The 22,500-nt window shown below is 44.1% G+C and overlaps 1 protein-coding gene across 1 annotated transcript in view; it reads left to right on the forward strand.

Moving 5' to 3' along the window:
* Positions 1–22,500, forward strand: part of LOC145418765 (uncharacterized) — a 402,864-nt gene that overhangs the window by 302,824 nt on the left and 77,540 nt on the right. The window lies entirely within an intron of this gene.

Here is a 22,500-nt window from a genome sequence, read left to right on the forward strand (position 1 = left end):
AGGCTGAGGCAGGGATGGTGAGGCAGGGGATCGATCAGCTGATGTGGCCCTTGCGGTCCTGGTGAGAGAGAGAGAGAGAGAGAGAGAGAGAGAGAGAGAGAGAGAGAGGCTCCCTAACACCTCTTCCTAAGCGAATTATTTTGCTTATTACACCTTGCCGTTCTCCTCTTGTGTTATATAAATCCATCCACGCCATACTCTGCATAAATAACATACAGAAAGATATTAGCCAGCCTTATCCAAGACTAAATCGGTAAGGAAGAGGTGTTAGGGAGACGAGTAGAATGACCCTTGTTTCTATGGCTTTTATTCGTTGGTTAAGGAAGCTCCCTAACACCTCTTCCTTAGCGATTTATTTTTGGATGTGGCTGGTTAATATCCTTTTATATATTTACGCTGTTTGTGGCGATATTAGAAGGATTTTTGTAACACAGAAGTGGGTGGTAAGGTGTAATAAACAAACTAAATCGCTTAGGGATAGGTGTTAGGGAGCTTCCTTGCCCAGTGAGAAAAAAGTAAAAAGGAAAGGTAAATTGTATGTGATTAAATTATTCTTGAAGTTAAAGATAGTAATATAAAAAGAATTCCACTGATTATTATTATTATTATTGTTATTATTATTATTATTATTATTATTATTATTATCACTAGAAGGGCCTGAGAATTTTGTAAACTTTATCATGCTTTCTCAACACAACTCGAGAAGCATATCCATTTAAAGATATAGATAGATAGATAGATACCGTAGATAGATACATAGATAGATAAATAGATAGATGTGTAAATAATTCCCGCCTAACCCTCGGTAAACCTACTGTAAATACACATCCACTCCTCCCTGTGTTAAAGGGAGGTAGGCAGTGAGCAAATAGGGGTTACGTATATAGGGAGCTTTACGTCACAGTTAGGGAGCTTTACGTCACAGTTAGGGAGCTTTACGTCACAGTTAGGGAGCTTTACGTCACATATAGGGAGCTGTACGTCACATATAGGGAGCTGTACGTCACAGTTAGGGAGCTTTACGTCACATTTATAAGGAGCTTTACGTTACATATAGGGAGCTTTGCGTCACATATAGGGACTGCGTATATAGGGAGCTTTACGTCACATATATAGGGAGCTTTACGTCACATATAGGGAGCTTTACGTCACATTTAGGGAGCTTTACGTCACATATAGGGAGCTTTACGTCACATAGGGAGCTTTACGGCACAGTTAGCTTTACGTCACAGTTAGGGAGCTTTACGTCACATATATAGGGAGCTTTACGTCACATATAGGGAGCTTTACGTTTCATAGGGAGCCTTACGTCACAGGTAGGGGGAGCTTAGTGGAGGATAGTTGGAGGGTGTGGGGGGAGGGGAGAGGAAGGAGCTGGGGGAGATGGAGGGAAAGGGGAGAGGGGAGGAGAGGGGAGAGGAAAGATAGGGGATGGGGAGGGGGAGAGGAGGAGAGGGCGGGGAGAGGAAGGAGGGGGATGAGATGGGAAGGAGAGGGAGTGAAGGGAAGGGGAAGAGAGGGAGAGGGGAGGGGAGATATGGGGAGGGGAGGGGAGATATGGGGAGGGGAGGGGAGCAGTGATGCAATGCGGTGATGCTGCTACATTCCTCCATTAAAAGTAGCGAAAGTAGCTGTGATGTAGCGGAGGTAGCGATAATGATGATGATGATGGTGGTGATGATGATGATGATGGTGTTGGTGTTGGTGATGATGATGGTGATGATGATGATGATGGTGGTGATGATGATAATGATATTGATGATGGTGTTGTTGGTGATGATGATGATGATGATGGTGGTGGTGGTGGTGATGATGATGGTGATGATGATGATGATGATGATAACTCTACCTTTTTCTAGTACGTAAAAAAGAAATCTCTAGATATGTGTGTGTGTGTGTGTGTGTGTGTGTGTGTGTGTGTGTAAATAGTTCATCCGGTTCCCTCCTCCATCATGGCAATTATTTCCACCAGCTGCCATTACTACCACCATCACTACCACTACCACAGTTACTACCACTACCACTACAGATACTACTACTACTACCACACAGCAACAATAAATACACCTTCTACTACTACTACTACTACTACTACTACTACTACTACTACTGCTGCTACTACTACTGCTACTACTTCTAGTGCTGCTGTAGTAGTAGTAGTATGAGGTGACTTTTTGCTGTTTCCCCTCCTATAAATATTTCTTTACCTGTTTACACACACACACACACACACACACACACACACACACACACACACACACACACACACACACACACACACACAGGATCATTTTTCACTCTGTTTACTTCGCTACACACAGTCAGGACGGCACGCTTCCTTCCCTTACTGTTCTCTCTCTCTCTCGAGGGAGAGAGAGAGAGAGAGAGAGAGACTCAGGGAATTAAACCTATTCTCTCTTAGAAAACGGAGACTCAGGGGACAGCTGATTGAATGTTTTAAGATTCTAAAAGGCTTCAGTAATACTGATTCAAGCAAGCTATTCACAGTAATTACCGAGACTGTAACTCGAGGAAATGGTATGAAGTTGCAAGCAAGGAGGGCTAATCTTGATACAACCAAAAACTTCTTCACTTACTCTGTTGTAAGCGAATGGAATAAACTCCCTGGGAATGTGATTGAGAGTGGTACCATAAATATATTTAAAAAGAGACTGGACATGTATCTCGACGCAATTGGTATCGTTTAGTTAGGATGGAGCAATTATTGCATATTCGCGTCTGCATTCATGTGTCTATTAGACACAGACAATATTTTACGGTATATATAATAGATAAACATTCTATTCATCTTTTGATTAAAAACATAAATAAAACAATTGCATGCATAGAGTAAGTATGTGGCTGTATGCCCAAATTTTCCTTTTCCATATTATTCTACTTTCTGCCGATCCTATAAAATTCCTTCAGGTTTTTCATTCCTGCAAGGTATTACTTCCTCTCTTGTTTCCTGTACGGCAAATGCCGGAGGGTCTGGAGGGTGGGGGAGAGAGCCTTCTGCTGTGCTATCCTCGTAGGGACAGTAAGGTCTGTGTGGTCTGTGTATCTATGTAACTCTATGTAACTCTCTCACGCTGGAAGGTTTACAAGTGTATGGCGTATCATGGGTTTACATCTTATTTATTTTTTCATGCTGCATCTCAGGGGCGAGCGACCGGTATATAGATAGACAGATAGGTAGATAGATTCGTGCTGCATAGATAGAAAAATAGATAAGCATAATATTTTCCACATTTTCTCTCCAAGTTCCTCCATTTTCTCTCCAAGTTCCTCCATTTTCTCTCCAAGTTCCTCCACATTTTCTCTCCAAGCTCCTCCACATTTTCTCTCCAAGCTCCTCCATTTTTCCTCCAAGTTCCTCCACATTTTCTCTCCAAGTTCCTCCATTTTCTCTCCAAATTGCTCCACATTTTTCCTCCAAGCTCCTCGATTTTCTCTCCAACTTTCCTCCACATTTTCCCTCCTGATCTCTCCTTTCCTCCAGCCTCTTTTGTCTTGGAGTTTTCTTCGTGGATTTTGTTTTTTTCGTTTTTTGTTATTTTTTTTCTTTTTCTACGCCTCTGTTGTTTATATTTTTCTTATTATTTTGCTTCTTCCTTCTTGCTTTCCTTCCTTCCTTCCTTCCTTCCTTCCTTCCTTACTTCCTTTCCCTCCTTTCTGCTCTCGTGTTATCCTTTACCCCTGCTCACTTTCCTCCTCCTCCTCCTCCTCCCTCATCCTTAATTCCTTTCGTCTTCCTTCCTTGTCTTTAATCCTCCCTTTCCTTTCTTCCTCCTCTCTTCCTTCCTTCCTTGTCTTTCATCCTTCCCTTCCTTTCTTCCTCCTCTCTTCCTTCCTTTCTTCTCTTTCATCCTTCCCTTCCTTTCTTCGTCCTATTTTCCTTCCTTTTCATTCATCCTTCCTTTCCTTTCTTCCTTCCTCTCTTCCTACCATCCTTGTCCGTAATCCTTCCTTTCCTTTCTTCCTCCACTCTTCCTTCTCTGTCATCCTTCCTTTCCTTTCTTACTCCTTTCCTCCTTCATTCCTTCTCTTTAATCCTTCCTTTCCTTTCTTCCTTCCTCTCTTCCTTCCTTCCTTTCATCCTGCCTTTCCTTTCTTCCTTCCTCCCTTCCTTCCTCTCTTCCTTCCTTTCCTTTCTTCCTTCCTCTCTTCCTTCCTTGCTTGTCTTTAATCGTTTCTTTCCTTCCTTCCTTCTTCCTTCTTCCTTCCTTCACTCTGATTCCCTTCTTCCTTCACTCGTCAGTTCCATTTCCCTTCTTCCTTCATTCTTCTCCCTTCTTCTTCTTCTTTTTCCTTCATTCATCCTTCCTATTCTTCTTCATCTTCCTTCTCTTCTATTCTTATTTCTCTCCTTATTCATCTTCTCTCTCTCTCTCTCTCTCTCTCTCTCTCTCTCTCTCTCTCTCTCACACACACACACACACACACACACACACACACACACACACACACACACACACACACACACACACACACACACACACACACACACACACACACACACACACACACACACACACACACACACACACACATGACCACCAAAAAATAATATACTTGTGATTTTTTTATTGTATTTCTTCTTTATTTTCTTTGTGTTTTTTTATTATATTTATTACACCTTCGGCTCTGACCTCAGTCCGGCACGTCAGGGTGAGAGGGTTCGCTGCCGCCCCAATATTTCGGCTTGTCTGGGAGAGAGGGAGAGAGAGAGAGAGAGAGAGAGAGAGAGAGTAAAGTTCTCGGTACTTGTAAAGAGAAAAAGAGCTTTAAATTTGAGAGAGAGAGAGAGAGAGAGAGAGAGAGAGAGAGAGAGAGAGAGAGAGAGAGAGATGTGAAAGAGCCTTAAAATTGAGAGAGAGAGAGAGAGAGAGAGAGAGAGAGAGAGAGAGAGAGAGAGAGAGAGAGAGAGAGAGGGGCCGTAAAGAAAGTCGGTAATCCCCCCGTCGCCTCTCTTTCTTCCTTCTGTCGACTCGAAGGAAGGAGGGAAGGGAGGAAGGAAGTCAGGAGGGAGGGAGGGAGGGCGAGAGGAAGAGGAAGAAAGGTAGAATGAAGTAGGAAGGAGGGAGAGAAAGTGTATGAAGAGAGAGAGAGAGAGAGAGAGAGAAGGGAAGGGAAGGGAGAAGGGAGGAAGGAAGGAAATTTAGAAGGGGAAGAATCTCAAGTACTGGAACTGGTATTATTACCTTCGCCAAGGAGGTAATGTTTTCACCCCTGTGCGTTTGTTTGTTTGCGGGTTGGTAGGTTTGTGAGCAAGATTACACAAAAACTACCGGACGGATTTCCACGAAACTTGGTAGAAGAATAGGCCTTGGCTCAGAATACACTCCATTAAATTTTGGTGCCGATCCGGATAAAGGTGCGGATCCAGGAATTTGTTTTCACTTTCCTTAACATTGCGAGATGGGGCGTTTTTTATGTTGGACCTTGGCTGAGGTATACGCTCTACTGAGTGCCACTCCAGTTTATTTATAGGTTTGCGTGGTTCCGTCAGTACTTCAGTCCTTACGCAGTTTCGTGTCTGTAACTTCCTTATGCGTGGACGGATTTTGGTATACTCGTAACGTGACACACTTGTTGGCCATACCATGACGGGGTGTGGCGTGGAACAACCAGTCATCTCCTCCCAAGGCCTGTTACGTAGGTGTGGTTAGCATCCGGTACGGGACGTTGTGTTGCGTGGCGCTGCTGAATGCACTTGTTTGTTAATATTATTTGAATTTTTGAATAGTTATTTTTTTCCGCTTCTGATAGTACACCCTAATGTTTGAATTTGATTTTAAACGATTTTATTTTTTTCCGTTAAACGCATGGCACAGAAGTACTGTTGGAATCTTAATGGAAATTTGAATTTATATTTTTTAACAACCGTTTCATATTTTCTGTTAAACGAAGGACTCATAAGTACCGAAGGACGTTGAATGTAGTTTGAATTTAAAATATTTCAGCTGCAGTAACGGTTAAAAATTTCCCCATACTTGTAGGTTCAGTGTAATCAGTTTAATTTCTTTTTCTTTTTTTTTTTCAACTCTATTAACAGTTTTGTATTTCTTGTTATGTATTTCTTGTTACAGTTAGGATTTAAAATATCAGTTTGAATTTAAATTTCCTCTTCCTCATTTTTCTCTTCCTCTTCTTTTTCTTCCTCTTCCTCTTCTTCCTCTTTCTCTTCCTTCTTCCTCCTCCTCCTCATGTCTTCCTTCCTCGCTCCTCGTTTTCCCTTCCATTCACTTCCTAACCCTATAACATTACTCTTCTTCCTCCTCCTCTTCCTCCTCCTCCTCCTCCTCCCGTCTTTTGTTTTCTCTCATCTCTCTCCTTTCCTCTTCTCTCCTCTTCTCTCTCCTCTCCTCTCCTCTCCTCTCTCCTCTCCTCTCCTCTCCTCTCTTCTCATCTCATCTCTTCTCCTCTCCTCGTCTTTCCTCTCCCCTTCCCGCCCCTCTTCTTTCATTTCCTTTCTTTTCTCTTCTCTCTTCTTCTCTTCTCTCCTCTCCTCTCCTCTTTTTCTCCTCTCCTCTCCTCTCTTGCCCACTCCTCTCCTCTCCTCTCCTCTCTCCTCTTTTTCTCCTCTCGTCTCTCTTCACCCCCTGGGCCACCAAGGCAATGAATTTATTTTGCTCCTCTGCGAAAAGCACCGGAACTAGTGGATCAAGAGACAGAGAGAGAGAGAGAAAGAGAGAGAGAGAGAAAGAGAGACAGGGATAAGTGGGTAAAACAAGAAAAAATTGAGAGAGAGAGAGAGAGAGAGAGAGAGAGAGAGAGAGAGAGAGAGAGAGAGAGAGAGAGAGAGGGATAAGTGGGTAAAACAAGAAAAAATTGAGAGAGAGAGAGAGAGAGAGAGAGAGTCTTCCACATTTTATAACGGAAGTAAAGGAGGGTTACTAAGAGAATTACTGCATATTTTTAAAGAGGAGGAGGAAGAGGAGGAGAAGGTGGAGGAGGAGGAGGAGGGAGAATAAGACGAGAGGAGGAAGGTACACAATAGGAGAGGAGGAACGGAGAGAAAAGTTTCCTTCTCCTGCTCCTCCTCCTCCTCCTCCTTCTCCTCCTCCTTCTCCTCCTATACTAGAGCTGTTGGTAGCACTGATGTGGATGGATAGATGGATGGATGGATGGGTGGATGGATGAATGGGTGGATGGATGGATGGATGAGTGGATGGATGGATGGATGGATGGATGGATAGATGGATGGATGGATGGATGGATGGATGAGAGGATGGATGGATGGATGGATGGGTGGATGGATGGATGGATGGGTGGGTGGATGGATGGATAGATGGATGGATGGATGGATGAATGAATGAAGGAATGGTTGGATGGGTTGTTAGGTGGATGAATTGATGGATGAGAGGGTGAATGGATGGAAGGAAGAGAGAGAGAGAGAGATGATGAAGAAGATTAGGAAGGTAAGAGGGAGTAAGAGAGGAAGAAGAGGAAGGAAAGAAGGAAAAGAGGATTAGAGGAAGGAGGGATGAGAGGGAGGGAGGGAGAGGGAGGTAATATCAGAGGAGGAGGGAGGGAGGGAGGGAGGATAAGAGGAGGGAGAGAGAGAAAAAAAAAAAGGAAGAGGAGGAAGGAGGAATAACAGGAGAGAGAAGGAATTGAAAGAAGGAAGAGGGAAAGGATGAGAATGAGAGAAATGAAGGAAGGAGTAAGCGAATGAAGGATAGGAAGGAAGCAGAGGGAGAAGGAGGAAGGAAGGAAAGATAAGAGGAAGGGAGGAAAGATATGAGGGAAGAGAAGGAAGGAAGGAGAGAACAAGAGAGAGAGAGAGAGAGAGAGAAAGAGAGAGAGAGAGGTATAAAGGTATCACGTGCTGAGTAAGGTATGACTGTCAGGTAAATGGAAGGGTAGGGAAAAGGATAATCAGAACTTTGTGGGAAATTTAGGCTGCGAGAGACGGAAGAAGGAGGAGAAATAATAATAATAATAATAATGGTATAATAATAATATAAAAATAATAATAATAATAATAATAATAGTTAATAATAATAAGAAGAAATAAGAGGAAGCAGACGAAAAGAAGAAGAGGAGGAGGAGGAGGAGGAGCAGAAATTAGGAGGGAAGAAGAAGAGATGGACCAAGAGTAAGGAGGAGGGAGGAGGAAGAAGGCGTGGACCGGTAGTAAGGAGGGAAAGGAGACATGGTCATACTTATACGTTTCTTCCTTGTGGTTATAAGATGAGCTGTAAGGGAGCGAGTGGAGCTTCTTATAAACCCGTAAGCTGTGTGTATTGAGTGGGTGACAGGAAGGGTGGATGGGAGGTGGATGGGAGGTGGATGAGGGGTGGATGTGGGGTGGATGTTCAAATAACCTCACACCAAACCCTTGTCTACATTAGCTGGCTTCTATTTCACCGCCTCCTGTCGCTCTCTCTGACTATCCCCACTCATCACACACTCATCCTCCTATCCCTCACCATGACTTTCCCCACTCATCACACACTCCTGTCCCTCTCAATGACTTTCCCCACTCATCACACACTCATCCTCCTGTCGCTCTCTCTGACTATCCCCACTCATCACACACTCATCCTCCTATCCCTCTCAATGACTTTCCCCACTCATCACACACTCATCCTCCTGTCGTTCTCTCTGACTATCCCCACTCATCACACACTCATCCTCCTATCCCTCTCTATGACTCTCCCCACTCATCACACACTCATCCTCCTATCCTTCTCTATTCCCCACTCATCACACACTCATCCTCATCAGTGTCAGGAACAGCAGTATTCGAAAACCCGTCATGTAATTGGAGTTGGAAGTATAATCCCGTATATATATCAAAGAATGAACCAAATAATTTCGTGTGTCTTACCGTAGTCGAGTCATTTTCTTCGTTTTGCACGTTGATATAAATCGTAATCCACTGCCAAGTTAAAGTGAAAGGGGTATAGCTACATTTTAATTCCCTCTACAGTCAGATGATTTTTTTTTTAGGCTTAGAATAACATGTTAGAAGTGAATGGGTTAGCAACTGTGTCTTGTGTGTGATGTGTTTTGTAGTGTGTGTGTGTGTGTGTGTGTGTGTGTGAGAGAGAGAGAGAGTGCGGGGGGAGGGGAGAGGGACGTTCACCATGTCTTCCTCATTGCCAGTATATTTTCCTTCAGTTTACGAGCGTCTGTGTGTGTGTGTGTGTGTGTGTGAGAGAGAGAGAGAGAGAGAGAGAGAGAGAGAGAATATCCAGCTCACGTCTAGGCCTCCCAGACAAGTTGGCGACATGTATTTTGAGTTATGAGAGAGAGAGAGAGAGAGAGAGAGAGAGAGACTGGTAGGGAGAAGTGTCTAGTGTGTGTGTGTGTTTGTGTGTGTGTGTGTGCGCGCGTGTTTGTGTGTGTGTGTGTGTGTGTGTGCGTGCGCGTGTTTGTGTGTTTCTTTTTTTTTTTAAGAGGAAAGAGAAGTTATTGTGTGCGTGCGTGCGTGCGAGGAGGTCACAGGAGAGTGCGTGTGCGTGCTTGAGTGAGTGCGTGCAAAAGATCACTCCACCCTCAAGTGTGTGTGCTTTTAACTCACACCAAGGTCACTTACGCACATACCGCAAGTGCACACGAATATACGCACACAAACCTAAGTGCACACATATACGCACACAAACCTCAAGTGCACACGATTTTATGCACACACACCTCAGCTACACATGGATATATGCACACACATCAAGTGCACATGGATATACGCACACGAACCTCAAGTGCACACGGACATACGCACACAAACCTCACCTACACCCGGATATACGTACACACAGACCTGAAGTGCACACGAAGTAATTCTACACACGGAGGTCCTACGCACACACACCTCACGTACACATGGATAGGCACACCATTGGAACACACACACACACACACACACACACACACACACACACACACACACACACACACACGGAAATTTATCTGTTCATAAACACAGGTAGATGCACATGACGACCTGCCTAACGCACACATGTAAGTATTTCCACGCATATACATACTGGAGGTACACATGGGGGCATATCCACACGTACGTACATGTACTGGAAGTGCACATGGAATACATAGCTATCTGGTGTGCACACGAACACGTACTTGACCTATCACGCACACACATTAATGGTGCACACGGACATCAGTGGATAAAAAGTGTATTGAGGTCATGTTTTAGATACGCACATAATGCTATACACACACACACACACACACACACACACACACACACACACACACACACACACACACACACACACACACACACACACATTCCCTTGTCTCATGTTATGTGCATTCTTTCTCCCTGCAAAGAGAGAGAGAGAGAGAGAGAGCCTGTCAACCCTCACAACTATTACATTTTTCTTCCTCCTCCTCCTCCTCCTCCTCCTCCTCCTCCTCCCTCCTATTCATTTTACATCATTACTTTCTCTCACAGGTAGCTTATAGGCAAAGTATTATAGAATGTAACTTTTCCTTTTCAGTCTTTCCTATGAAATTTCCCTGCCAGTTTTTCCACGCTGCATGCTGGTCCTTCTCACTTTTTCCTGCCAGTTTTTCCTGGAGGGTTTGGTGGTGGGGGGAGCCTTCTTGCTTTATTATCCTTATCCTTCAGCATGTAGAGTTAGATCTTGTAGTCATAGTTTTCTCTGTAACAAGCAGCCTCGAAAGGACTATAAGGTTTGTTGCCGTTTGCTTTCCTTTGTACTTCCTCCTCCCCCCTCCTCCTCTTCCTCTTTTCCCCTACTCCTTCCTTCACTCCCACTTAGCCTTCCTCCTCCTGTCTTCTCCCCTTCACTCTTCCTCTTCCTCCTTCACCCCTCCTCTTCCTCCTTCACCCCTCCTCCTCCTCCTCCATCCTTCCTCTTCCCTTTGATAAGCATAAATGCCATCCCTTCTTCCGTTTCTCCCCCAACTCTCTCTCTCTCTCTCTCTCTCTCTCTCTCTCTCTCTCTCTCTCTCCCTCTCTCTGCGGGGAGAAAATGCACACACACACACACACACACACACACACACACACACACACACACACACACACACACACACACACACACACACACACACACACACTTCAGTTGGCTAGTGCAAATGAGAGAGAGAGAGAGAGAGAGAGAGAAGATGTGTGTGAGCGACCGATTGATTCGCACATTAATAGAGAAACATAGACTGATAGACAAATAGATTGAGAGAGAGAGGGAGAGAGAGAGAGAGAAGATGTGTGTGAGCGACCGATTGATTCGCACATTAATAGAGAAACATAGACTGATAGACAAATAGATTGAGAGAGAGAGGGAGAGAGAGAGAGAGAAGATGTGTGTGAGCGACTGATTGATTCGCACATTAATAGAGAAACATAGACTGATAGACAAATAGGTTGAGAGAGAGAGGGAGAGAGAGAGAGAGAGAGAGAGAGAGAGAGAGAGAGAGATCAAAGCAGGGTAGATAACAAAGGGGGACTTGTGGGGACCCGGTGGAGCAGGGTAATGGCCCGGAGAGAGAGAGAGAGAGAGAGAGAGAGAGAGAGAGAGAGAGAGAGAGATGAAAGCAAGGGAGGCCGTGAGTAGAGAAAGGTAATCGAGTGTAACACAGTGATACGACAGGCCACTAGCTTAGAGAGAGAGAGAGAGAGAGAGAGAGAGGAGAATTTGTGTGTGTGTGAGAGACTGATTGAATCGCACGTTAATAGAGAAATACAGACACACAGACATACAGCTTGAGAGAGAGAGAGAGAGAGAGAGAGAGAGAGAGAGAGAGAGGATGGTGGCAAGTGGGATAGGTATAAGTAGGTAGGTTAAAACATTCTCTCTCTCTCTCTCTCTCTCTCTCTCTCTCTCTCTGGCAGTAATAGGATTCTTAAAGCGTATGAGAGTAAGGTAGGTAGGTAGGTAAGTAGGTAGGTAGGTAGGTAGGTAGGTAGGTGGGTGGGTTGGTACGTAAAATGGTAGGAATGTAGGTAGTTAGGTTGGTGAGTTGGTACGTAGAGTGGTAGGTAGGTTGGTAGGTAGGTAGATGGGTAGGTAGTAGGTAGGTAAGAACTCTAGCATGCTTAAATTATTGACAGATAGCTAGTAAGTAGGTAGGTAGGTAGATCTGTCAGTAGGCCGTAAGGAGTAGGTAAGTAGTAAGGCGTATAGAGTGGGGAGGGTCGTTGTGGTGACGTCACAGCCCTCGATCGATATAGCACAGATATTGACTGATTTCTCTCTCTCTCTCTCTCTCTCTCTCTCTCTCTCTTTCTCATTTAATTTTCTGTGGCAGGAAAAATCAGTTTATATTGTTAGAGCATCTTAGAGACTTTCCTCCTCCTCCTCCTCCTCCTTTTCCTCCTATTTTACAGTTACATTAGAAAGAAAAAGGTTATGACTACATCAATAGGTCCTCTAGAAACAAACAATGGCAGACACACTGAAAATGAGGTCGAAATGGCAAACATTCTTAACGATTACTTTGCGTCTGTTTTTACAGTAGAAAACACCACCAGAAACCTACTGTTACCCACAAACCAAGCAAATAGCACAGTCCTTAGTAACTATGCTATCCATAATAATGATATCCTTTCAGCCATAAATAGTACGGACATAAACAAAACCCCTGGCCCCGATAAAATATCACCGAGAATTCTCAAAGAAGCAAAACATGAGTTACTGCTGCCACTCTCTGTCTTATTCAATAAATCATTAAGTACTGGGAAAGTTCCACGCGAATGGAAACTAGCAAATGTAACACCAATTTTCAAAAAGGAAATGAGTCGCACCCAGGAAATTACAGACCAATCAGCTTAACATCAGTAGTGTGCAAGTTAATGGAAAAAATCATAAGAGATAAAATAGTTAATTATCTAGAAGAAAATAATATAATTAAAGACTCGCAACATGGATTCAGACATCGTCGTTCATGCTTAACTAACTTACTGGACTTCTTCCATGATGTTTACAAATCATACGATGACTCAAGAGCAGTAGATATAATTTACCTCGACTTTCAGAAAGCATTTGACACTGTCCCTCACAAGCGTCTCATGAGAAAAATAGAAGCACATGGAATAAAAGGAAAGACGCTAAAATGGTTACAAGACTGGCTGTCAGACCGAAAACAGCGAGTTGTGATAAACGGAAAGGAATCCAAATGGCGTAATGTGATCAGCGGCGTTCCCCAAGGCTCAGTACTTGGACCGATACTTTTTATTATCTATATAAATGACATTGATGAGGGTCTAAATTGTAAAGTATCCAAATTTGCAGATGATACTAAAATAACCAGTAAAGTCACTTCAAAATTACAGTGGCAGCAGTTACAAAATGACCTTAATACTTTAGCAAGCTGGGCAGAAAAATGGCAAATGAAATTCAACACAGAAAAATGTAAAGTACTTCATATTGGAAGTAACAATGTCCATGCAAATTACAAAATGAACAATATTCAGTTATCAAGTACAGACAGTGAAAAGGATCTTGGTGTGATAATATCAAATGACCTAAAACCAAGCAAGCAGTGTACCGATGCGGTAAAAATTGCAAACAAGCTAGTGGGTTTTATTGGAAGAACTTTCGAGTTTAAATCGGAAAAAGTCATACTTGCCTTGTACAACTCGCTAGTGCGCCCCCATCTTGAGTACTGTGTGCAATTCTGGTCTCCGTACTACAGAAAGGACATTGAAAAATTAGAGAAAATTCAGCGAAGAATCACAAAAATGGTACCACGACTTAGAAACAAACCATATGAGGAACGCCTTGAAGAACTTAAATTATTTAGCCTAACGTAGCGCAGGTTAAGAGGGGACCTTATTGAAGTTTTCAAAATCATGAAGGGATATGACAACTTAGACATGAATAAATATTTTGATATAGACCGGTCGAGTCAAACCAGAAGTAATGGCTGCAAAATCATGGGAAAACGATTCCAATCCCACGAAGCAAAATACTTCTTCTTTAACAGAGTTGTAAATATCTGGAACAGATTACCCTCAGATACCGTGAACAGTATCTCAATTGAGACATTCAAAAACAAATTAGACAAGTATTTGCATGAAAATCCTCAGCTGACTCTTTTTCTGTCCGAATAACTTGCTTTTATAGCTACGGTACATGTAAGTTCATGCCCCTTAGTCTACAAGACACCCCGTAAACAATGTACCCGTACATAGTGTTGCGTCACGATATTATACATTTTCAATTTATTCGGTGCAAACAAAGCACTATAAGCACAGATTAGGATCTGCACAGATAACCCTGAGTTAACGGTCACTACTCTTACTTTCGACCTGTGATGGGCTGTGGATCACTGAGGGTCCCTGTTAGTCAAGTGACCACCATCGGGATTTTTTTAATGTACCAGGGGTCACTGCTTCAGGATGAAACTTGTGTACTGTCCCACATGGGAGAGTTCCTTGTCTCAGTGGAGTGAACGGAGCTATTGCCTGATTGACTGCTGCCTACCTAAAAGCGCCAGGGAAGGTTGCCGCACCACCCCTAAACATCCACTCTGTGCATTGCACATCCACACTGTGCACTGTGCAGTCCCCTTTTATCTGAGACACCCGTCCTATATACTTTTCAGTCTCCCCAGCGCAAAGAAAGCAATATAAGCACAGATTAGGAGCTGCACAGATAACCCTGAGTTAACGGTCACTACTCTTACTTTCGACCTGTGATGGGCTGTGGATCACTGAGGGTCCCTGTTAGTCAAGTGACCACCATCGGGATTTTTTTAATGTACCAGGGGTCACTGCTTCAGGTTGAAACTTGTGTACTTGTCCCACATGGGAGAGTTCCTTGTCTCAGTGGAGCAAACGGAGCTAGGGCCTGATTGACTGCTGCCTACCTTAAAAGCGCCAGGCAAGGCTGCTGCACCACCCTAAACATCCACACTGTGCAGTGTGTAGCTTCCACGTTATGTCCACAGACTTCCCATTAACTCAATGTAACTGGTTTATAATGTCATGCCGTAACTATTATTTTATTTGTTTACTTTCTCTTTCAGGTTACTCTATCGGGTAGCTTATAGATAAAGTATTATAGAATGTGACTTTTCCTTTCCAATGTTTCCTATAAAATTTCCATGTCAGTTTTTCCATGCTGCATGGTGGTTTTTCTCACTTTTTCCTGGAGGGTTTGGTGGTGGGGGGAGCCTTCTTGCTTTCCTATCCTTATCCTTCAACATGTAGAGTTAGATCTTGTAGTCATAGTTTTCTCTAACAAGCAGCCTCGAAAGGACCATAAGGTCTGTTGCTGTTTGCTTTCCTGTGTAATCCTCCTCCTCCTCCTCCTCCTCCTTCCTTAATTTCCTTCATGTCTCCTTAAGGAAATCCCCTATACCCATATTTTCCCTCCCTCTCTTACGCTTCCCCTCTCTCTCTCTCTCTCTCTCTCTCTCTCTCTCTCTCTCTCTCTCTCTCTCTCTCTCTCTCTCACACACACACACACACACACACACACACACACACACACACACACACACACACACACACACACACACACCTGCCCTCCTAAACACCTGGTCTGTACAGGTGTTAGAAAGACTTAAAGGGGTGAATATTGGGTACCTCTCTCTCTCTCTCTCTCTCTCTCTCTCTCTCTCTCTCTCTCTCTCTCTCTCTCTCTCTCTGTGTGTGTGTGTGTGTGTGTGTGTGTGTGTGTGTGTGTGTGTGTGTGTGCACGTATTCAGTAATGTGCCCTTCCTCCTCAGTTGTTTCCAGAGAGAGAGAGAGAGAGAATCCTGGTAACTAGATATTGACCTCTGAGGTGGGTTTATGGTGGAGAGAGAGAGAGAGAGAGAGAGAGAGAGAGAGAGAGAGAGAGAGAGAGAGAGAGAGAGAGATGCAGCACAGTATCGAGTGAGTGGATGACTGACACCACGAACCATAGACAATAATAATAATAATGATAATAATAATAATAATAATAATAATAATAATAATAATAATGATTAATAACAGTAACCAGAAAGAACATAACAGAATTTCCTTCCCTCCGTCCTTCCTTCCTTCCATCCTTCCTTCCTTCCTTCCTTCCTTCATTTCTTCCTTCCTCCCTCCCTCCCTCCCTCCCTCCTTCCTTCCTTCCTTCCTTCCTTCCTTCCTTCCTTCCTCCCTGTCTTCATCCTTCCTTCCTTCCTCCCTGTCTTCATCCTTCCTTCCATCCTTCCTTCCATCCTTCCTTCCTTCCTTCCATCCTTCCTTCCTTCCATCCTTCCTTTCTTCCATCCTTCCTTCCTTCATTCATTCCTTCCTTCCTTCCATCCTTCCTTCCTTCCTTCCTTCCTTCCATCCTTCCTTCCTTCCATCCTTCCTTCCATCCTTCCTTCCTTCCATCCTTCCTTCCTTCCTTCCATCCTTCCTTCCTTCCTTCCTTCCATCCTTCCTTCCTTCCATCCTTTCTTCCTTCCTTCCATCCATCCATCCATCCATCCATCCTTCCTTCCTTCCTTCCATCCTTCCTTCCTTCCTTCCATCCTTCCTTCCTTCCTTCCTTCCTTCCTTCCTTCCATCCTTCCATCCTTCCTTCCTTCCATCCTTCCTTCCTTCCATCCTTCCTTCCATCCTTCTTTCCATCCTTCCTTCCTTCCTTCCTTCCTTCCTTCCTTACTTTAACATACACAAAAATTCTTTATGGATGCGAGGGTAAGTTTTTAAAAGAACTGCATTGCGTGTTTGTGACTCTCTCTCTCTCTCTCTCTCTCTCTCTCTCTCTCTCTCTCTCTCTCTGGCTTGTTCGACCTTCCTAATTGACCTGTAATGGCCGTGCTCACCTACCCTCACCGGTTGCACGGTTGCACGTAAGAAGCACGGCAGGAGACTAAATTGGGCACGGACAGTCGTTACGTAAGGCACAGTGGGCACGGAACCTGAGTACGGCACGTGCTATTACGATACAGAGAGAGAGAGAGAAATAGAGAGAGCACGTAATGGGCTTACTAGGGCACGAACAGGCGGCATGAAAGGAAATTCAGGCACATAAGAGGCTGAATCGGGCACGGACAGGAGTTACGAAAAGAGCTCGTAGCACATAAAAAGCACGTAAGGAGCACGTGATGAGTGTTACTAGGGCACGAATGGATGGCACGTAAAACATCAAGGCACGGGAGGGAGCACGGATTCGATTCGGCAGGAAGGTTAGGGCACGTAAGAAAGCACGTAAGTAGCTCGGCTTGGGGATGAATCGGACACGGGCTGGCGTTAAGGTAGAAGCACAGGGCATGAAATAAGCACGATATGAGAGAGAGAGAGAGATGGGGGGGGGAGATGGACAAGGCACGTGTGAAAGCACGAACAGAAGGCACGAAAGAATTTAAATGCACGTAAGAAAAACACGTAAAGAAGCACGGGACCTCACGGCAGAATTTAGTACTGGCAAAGAGAGAGAGAGAGAGAGAGAGAGAGAGAGAGAGAATTTTATGGAGAGGGAACGATTAAGAAAAGGTAATTGCTCCTTCATGCTCTCTCTCTCTCTCTCTCTCTCTCTCTCGGCACGTAAGTATGAAGCCAGTGCACGTAAAATTGAAAGCACGTACCCTATTCTTACTAAAGCGAGGCGAGGCTGGCTGGCTTAGATCAATGCTGAGAGAGAGAGAGAGAGAGAGAGAGAGAGAGAGAGAGAGAGAGAGAGAGAGAGGACACCCAAGATATCTTGTTTGAGATAATGAGATTGGTACCGAGAGAGAGAGAGAGAGAGGGAGAGAGAGAGAGAGAGAGAGAGAGAATAGGATGCGTGTAGGACTTTCTGTATCCTAGTAACTAGTTATTGATTTGGCGAGCCCCATTAGAGAGAGAGAGAGAGAGAGAGAGAGAGAGAGAGATAAGAAGCAGTAAAAGGTGAAAGGGGAATGAAAGTGAAGAAATGGAGAGAGAGAGAGAGAGAGAGAGAGAGAGAGAGAGAGAGAGGGAGAGAGAGCAATATCACACTTAAAGGAGTAGTAGTGAAGCTAGGGCGGTGATGGTGGCGGTGGTAGTGGTAGTTGTGAAAATTGGGTCAGGTTGTGGTAGTAGTAGTGGTAGTAGTAGTAGTAGTGGTGGTAGTAGTAGTAGTAGTAGCAATAGTGGTAGTGGTAGTAATTGTAGTAGTTGTTGTTGAATTAGGTGTGGTTGTAGTTGTGGTAGTTTTGGTAGTGGTGGTAGTGCCCATAATTCCGATAGATGTGAATTTGATAGTGGGGTTATTGTGGTAGTTGTGGTTGTGGTACTGATTGTGGTAGTAGTGGTGGTAGTTGTAGTAGGTGTGGTTGTGGTAGTATTCGTAGAGAGAGAGAGAGAGAGAGAGTTATATAAGAATGTGTGTGTGTGTGTGTGTGTGTGTGTGTGTGTGTGTGTGTGTGTGTGTGTTTTCCCATTATGTTTATTGTAACCCTCCCTGATGATGATGATGATGATGATGGTGATGATGATGATGATGGTGATGATGATGATGATGATGATGATGATGATGGTGATGATGATGATGATGGTGATGATGATGATGATGATGATGATGATGATGATGGTGATGATGGTGATGATGATGATGATGATGATGATGATGATGGTGATGATGATGATGATGGTGATGATGATGATGATGGTGATGATGATGATGATGGTGATGATGATGATGATGATGATGATGATGATGATTGTCCTTAAGCCAGACGAAATCACCGTTGTATGGTTAGGTAGTGGTTCATTCTCTCTCTCTCTCTCTCTCTCTCTCTCTCTCTCAATATGGGTGAGAAAGAAGCTATCCCAGGCTTCCGTATGTCATCGTTTATCATCCTCTAGTGTCGAGAGAGAGAGAGAGAGAGAGAGAGAGAGAGAGAGAGAGGCTGGCGTCCGAGTAGGCTAATAATGTGCTAGTATGTGAGAATAATTGTGTGTGTGTGTGTGTGTGTGTGTGTGTGTGTGTGTGTGTGTGTGTGTGTGTGTGGTTGATTGCAATGATGATATCGCCATAATGATGTATTGCAAGGCTGTGTTGCACTAATTGTGTGTGTTGCTGGGAGAGAGAGAGAGAGAGAGAGAGAGAGAGAGAGACGAAAATTAAGAAGAAAAGAAAAAGAAAAAAAATGGATGGATGTCTAAAGAATGGTGTGTGTGTGTGTGTGTGTGTGTGTGTGTGTGTGTGTGTGTGTGTGTGTGTGTGTGTGCTGTCGCTCCTTCCATTTTTTCCTCCATGCACTTTTGAAAATCAGTCTGTAAATTTCGTAACAACTGACAAAGATGAACTCATTTGGCCTCAGATCAGTGTCAGAAGGCCTCATTTACTACACGTCCACCACACCACCTTCACACACACACACACACACACACACACACACACACACACACACACACACACACACAAACTCCATGCTGATTAACCTCTTCTCTCTCTACAGGTAAGCGTGGGCGATGTTGTCTTGCATCAGGTAGCCAGTAAGTAGAATGAAAGATTATTGAAGATTTATTTAATTGTCTCTCTCTCTCTCTCTCTCTCTCTCTCTCTCTCTCTCTCTCTCTCTCTCTCTCTCTCTCTCTCTCTCTCTCTCGGGGTTGCACTGGGGAAAGGGCAACCACCATCCACTCACTCGATGTAGCGCTTCCTTTAGGCGACGCAACACTGAATAGCAAGGCTTAATGTTTTGTTTATTGATGGGGTGTATGGCGCTTAAAATGCCGCTCAGGGGCGAGGGAAGCTGGCCGCGTTGGTCTTAAATGCCGTGACTGGCTGGCATCGTTGCGGGATCCTTCACTCCTAATGGCGCCAGTAAAAATAAGTGAATGAATAAATAAATAATGAATAATAATGTAAATAAATAAATAACTCAGTAAATACGGAAGTAAATAATTAAATGAAAAATATAAATAAATATGTAAATCATTTAATAAAAATTCCATAGATACAGGAATTGGTAAATGAATAAATGATGAATAAATAAATAAAAAATGTAGATGAATAAATACATAAAAGCATTAAATCTATCTATCTATCTATCTATTGCCAGACGCCTCAGTCCCGTTTGGGGTGGCCACAAACAAATCGCCTCCAAGTCGCCCTGTCCCCCGCCATTTCACTCCCCTGCTCCCAACTCACACCCCCCTCTCTCATATACCTCTCCACCCCATAATAAAGTAGATAGATATATAAATAGATAAATAAATACACTAGATATATAAATAAATAAAATCATTAAATGTATAAATAGATAGTCATTTATATCTTAACTCTATCACACAGGAGAGAAAGAAATTACAGTCTCTTAGTAAAGTTAGTAGCGTAGAACTCGGTAAATACGCCGGGTGGTAACCATAGCAGAGTGTAAGAGGCGCCATCGTAGTGACAGGGTTGGTGTTACGCAAGCGAGGACGTTGGACTTACGCAAATACCTGTAGGGAGCGGAAGTGAGGTGTGTGTGTGTGTGTGTGTGTGTGTGTGTGTGTGTGTGTGTGTGTGTGTGTGTGTGTGTGTGTGTGTGTGATGAAGGAAGGAAGGACGGAAGGAAGGAAGGAAATGGAAGGGGAGAGGGTGTAAGGTAAGTGTGGAAGGGAAGGAGGAAGGAAGGAGGGAAGAATGGAAGAAAAGAGGAAGGAAGGAGGAAAGAATGGAAGAAAAGAGGAAGGAAGGAGGGAAGAATGAAGGAAGGGATCTAAGGTAGGAGGGAAAAGGAAGGAGAGAGGGAAAAGGGAGAGAGAAGGAGAGAGGAAGGAAGGAAAGAAGGAGGGAAAGGTGGAGGAAGGGAGGGAAGGAAAGGGGGAGGAAACAAGGAAGGAGGGAGGAGGGGGGTGAAGGAAGGATGAAGGAAAGAAGGAAGGGGAAGAGGACCAAGGTGAGGGTGAGAGGGAAGGGGAGGAGGAAAGGGAGGGAGAGGAGGGGGAGAGGGGAGGGGAGGAGGGGAGAGGGAGGGGGGAGGAGGGAACAGTACCCTTGTAGTTATCTCGCTAGGCATTATTGATCAAGCCTGCTGGACTCCGGGGACGGGGTGGGGTAGGATGGGACGGGGTGGGGTAGGATGGGACGGGGTGGGATAGGATGGGACGGGGTGGGATAGGATGGAACGGGGTGGGATAGGATGGGACGGGGTGGGGTAGGATGGGACGGGGTGGGATAGGATGGGACGGGGTGGGATAGGATGGGACGGGGTGGAGTAGGATGGGACGGGGTGGGATAGGATGGGACGGGGTGGAATTAGATGAGACGGGGCGATTGAGAGAGAGAGAGAGAGAGAGAGAGAGAGAGAATAAAGCAAGACAGTAATTTCCCACCCCTAATTAGTAAAAAAAAATCAATAAATAAAATAGAAACTGAAAAATAATGAAAAATAAAAACAAGAAAAAAAAAAATCACTGAATCCAATAGAGTGGGTGTTTAGATCCCCTCTCTCTCTCTCTCTCTCTCTCTCTCTCTCTCTCTCTCTCTCTCTCTCTCTCTCTCTCTCTCTCTCTCTCTCTCTCACACACACACACACACACACACACACACACACACACACACACACACACGTAGTAGAGTTTGGGGAAGTGTGATAGACATGTCATTAAGGTAGAGTTTTCACAGGACACTTTACGTAGAGAGAGAGAGAGAGAGAGAGAGAGAGGAAGGAGAGATAAGAGGGAGGGAGGGAAGATAAGGGGGAGGAAGGCGGAGGCGGAAGGGAGGAAAGATATGAGGGAAAGAAGACGGAAGGAAGAAACAAACGAGAGAGAGAGAGAGAGAGAGAGAGAGAGAGAGAGAGACTACATACAACCAACGTCCAACTAATCTAGGCCTCCCAGACAAGTTGGCGACATGTATTTGACGTGTGTGTGTGTGTGTGTGTGTGTGTGTGTGTGTGTGTAAATGAGTATGTGTAAAAGTCTGTGTGTGTGTGTGTGTGTGTGTGTGTGTGTGTGTGTAAATGAGTATGTGTAAAAGTCTGTGTGTGTGTGTGTGTATGTGTGTGTGTGTGTGTGTGTGTAACAAGAAATTAACAAGAGTACATTACTAGTCACGAAGAAGTGCTGTTGAAAAGACCCAGACCCGCAGCATCATCTTCCACTGAGCCGCGTGAAATAAGGACTTTAAGAATCCAACTAATCCTAACTAGACTCTGGTGCTAGTCACGAAGAAGTGCTGTGGGAAGGATGTAGAGGTAAGCTGCAAGGGGACGAAAATCTGGACCAAGTTAAGGTGAAAGGAGTATAGGAAATCCGGAAAATAATGGGGATAAATAATACGGAAATAATCAGTTAAATTTTTCTCGTATTGGTGTTGCTTAAGGAAGGCGGAAAATTGAGAAAGATAATTATGTTTATCTTTTTCGTCTGTAATTATAAGGGTTTTTATGTCTTGGCCTTCATTAGGAGAGAGAGAGAGAGAGAGAGAGTGACACAGGCAGATAGACAGACAGACAGACAGAGACAATGAATGGAAGTTGAAGGAAATTGAGGTAGAGAGAGAGAGAGAGAGAGAGAGAGAGGGGTCGATGGAATGGGAGATATATGATAGTTGAAGGGAATGGAGAGAGAGAGAGAGAGAGAGAGAGAGAGAGGAGGGGTCGATGGAATGGGAGATATATGATAGTTGA

This window comes from Coenobita brevimanus, chromosome 116 (assembly GCF_032717465.1).
Source record: "Coenobita brevimanus isolate Jiangsu-jjx chromosome 116, ASM3271746v2, whole genome shotgun sequence".
NCBI classification, from domain to species: Eukaryota; Metazoa; Arthropoda; class Malacostraca; order Decapoda; family Coenobitidae; genus Coenobita; species Coenobita brevimanus.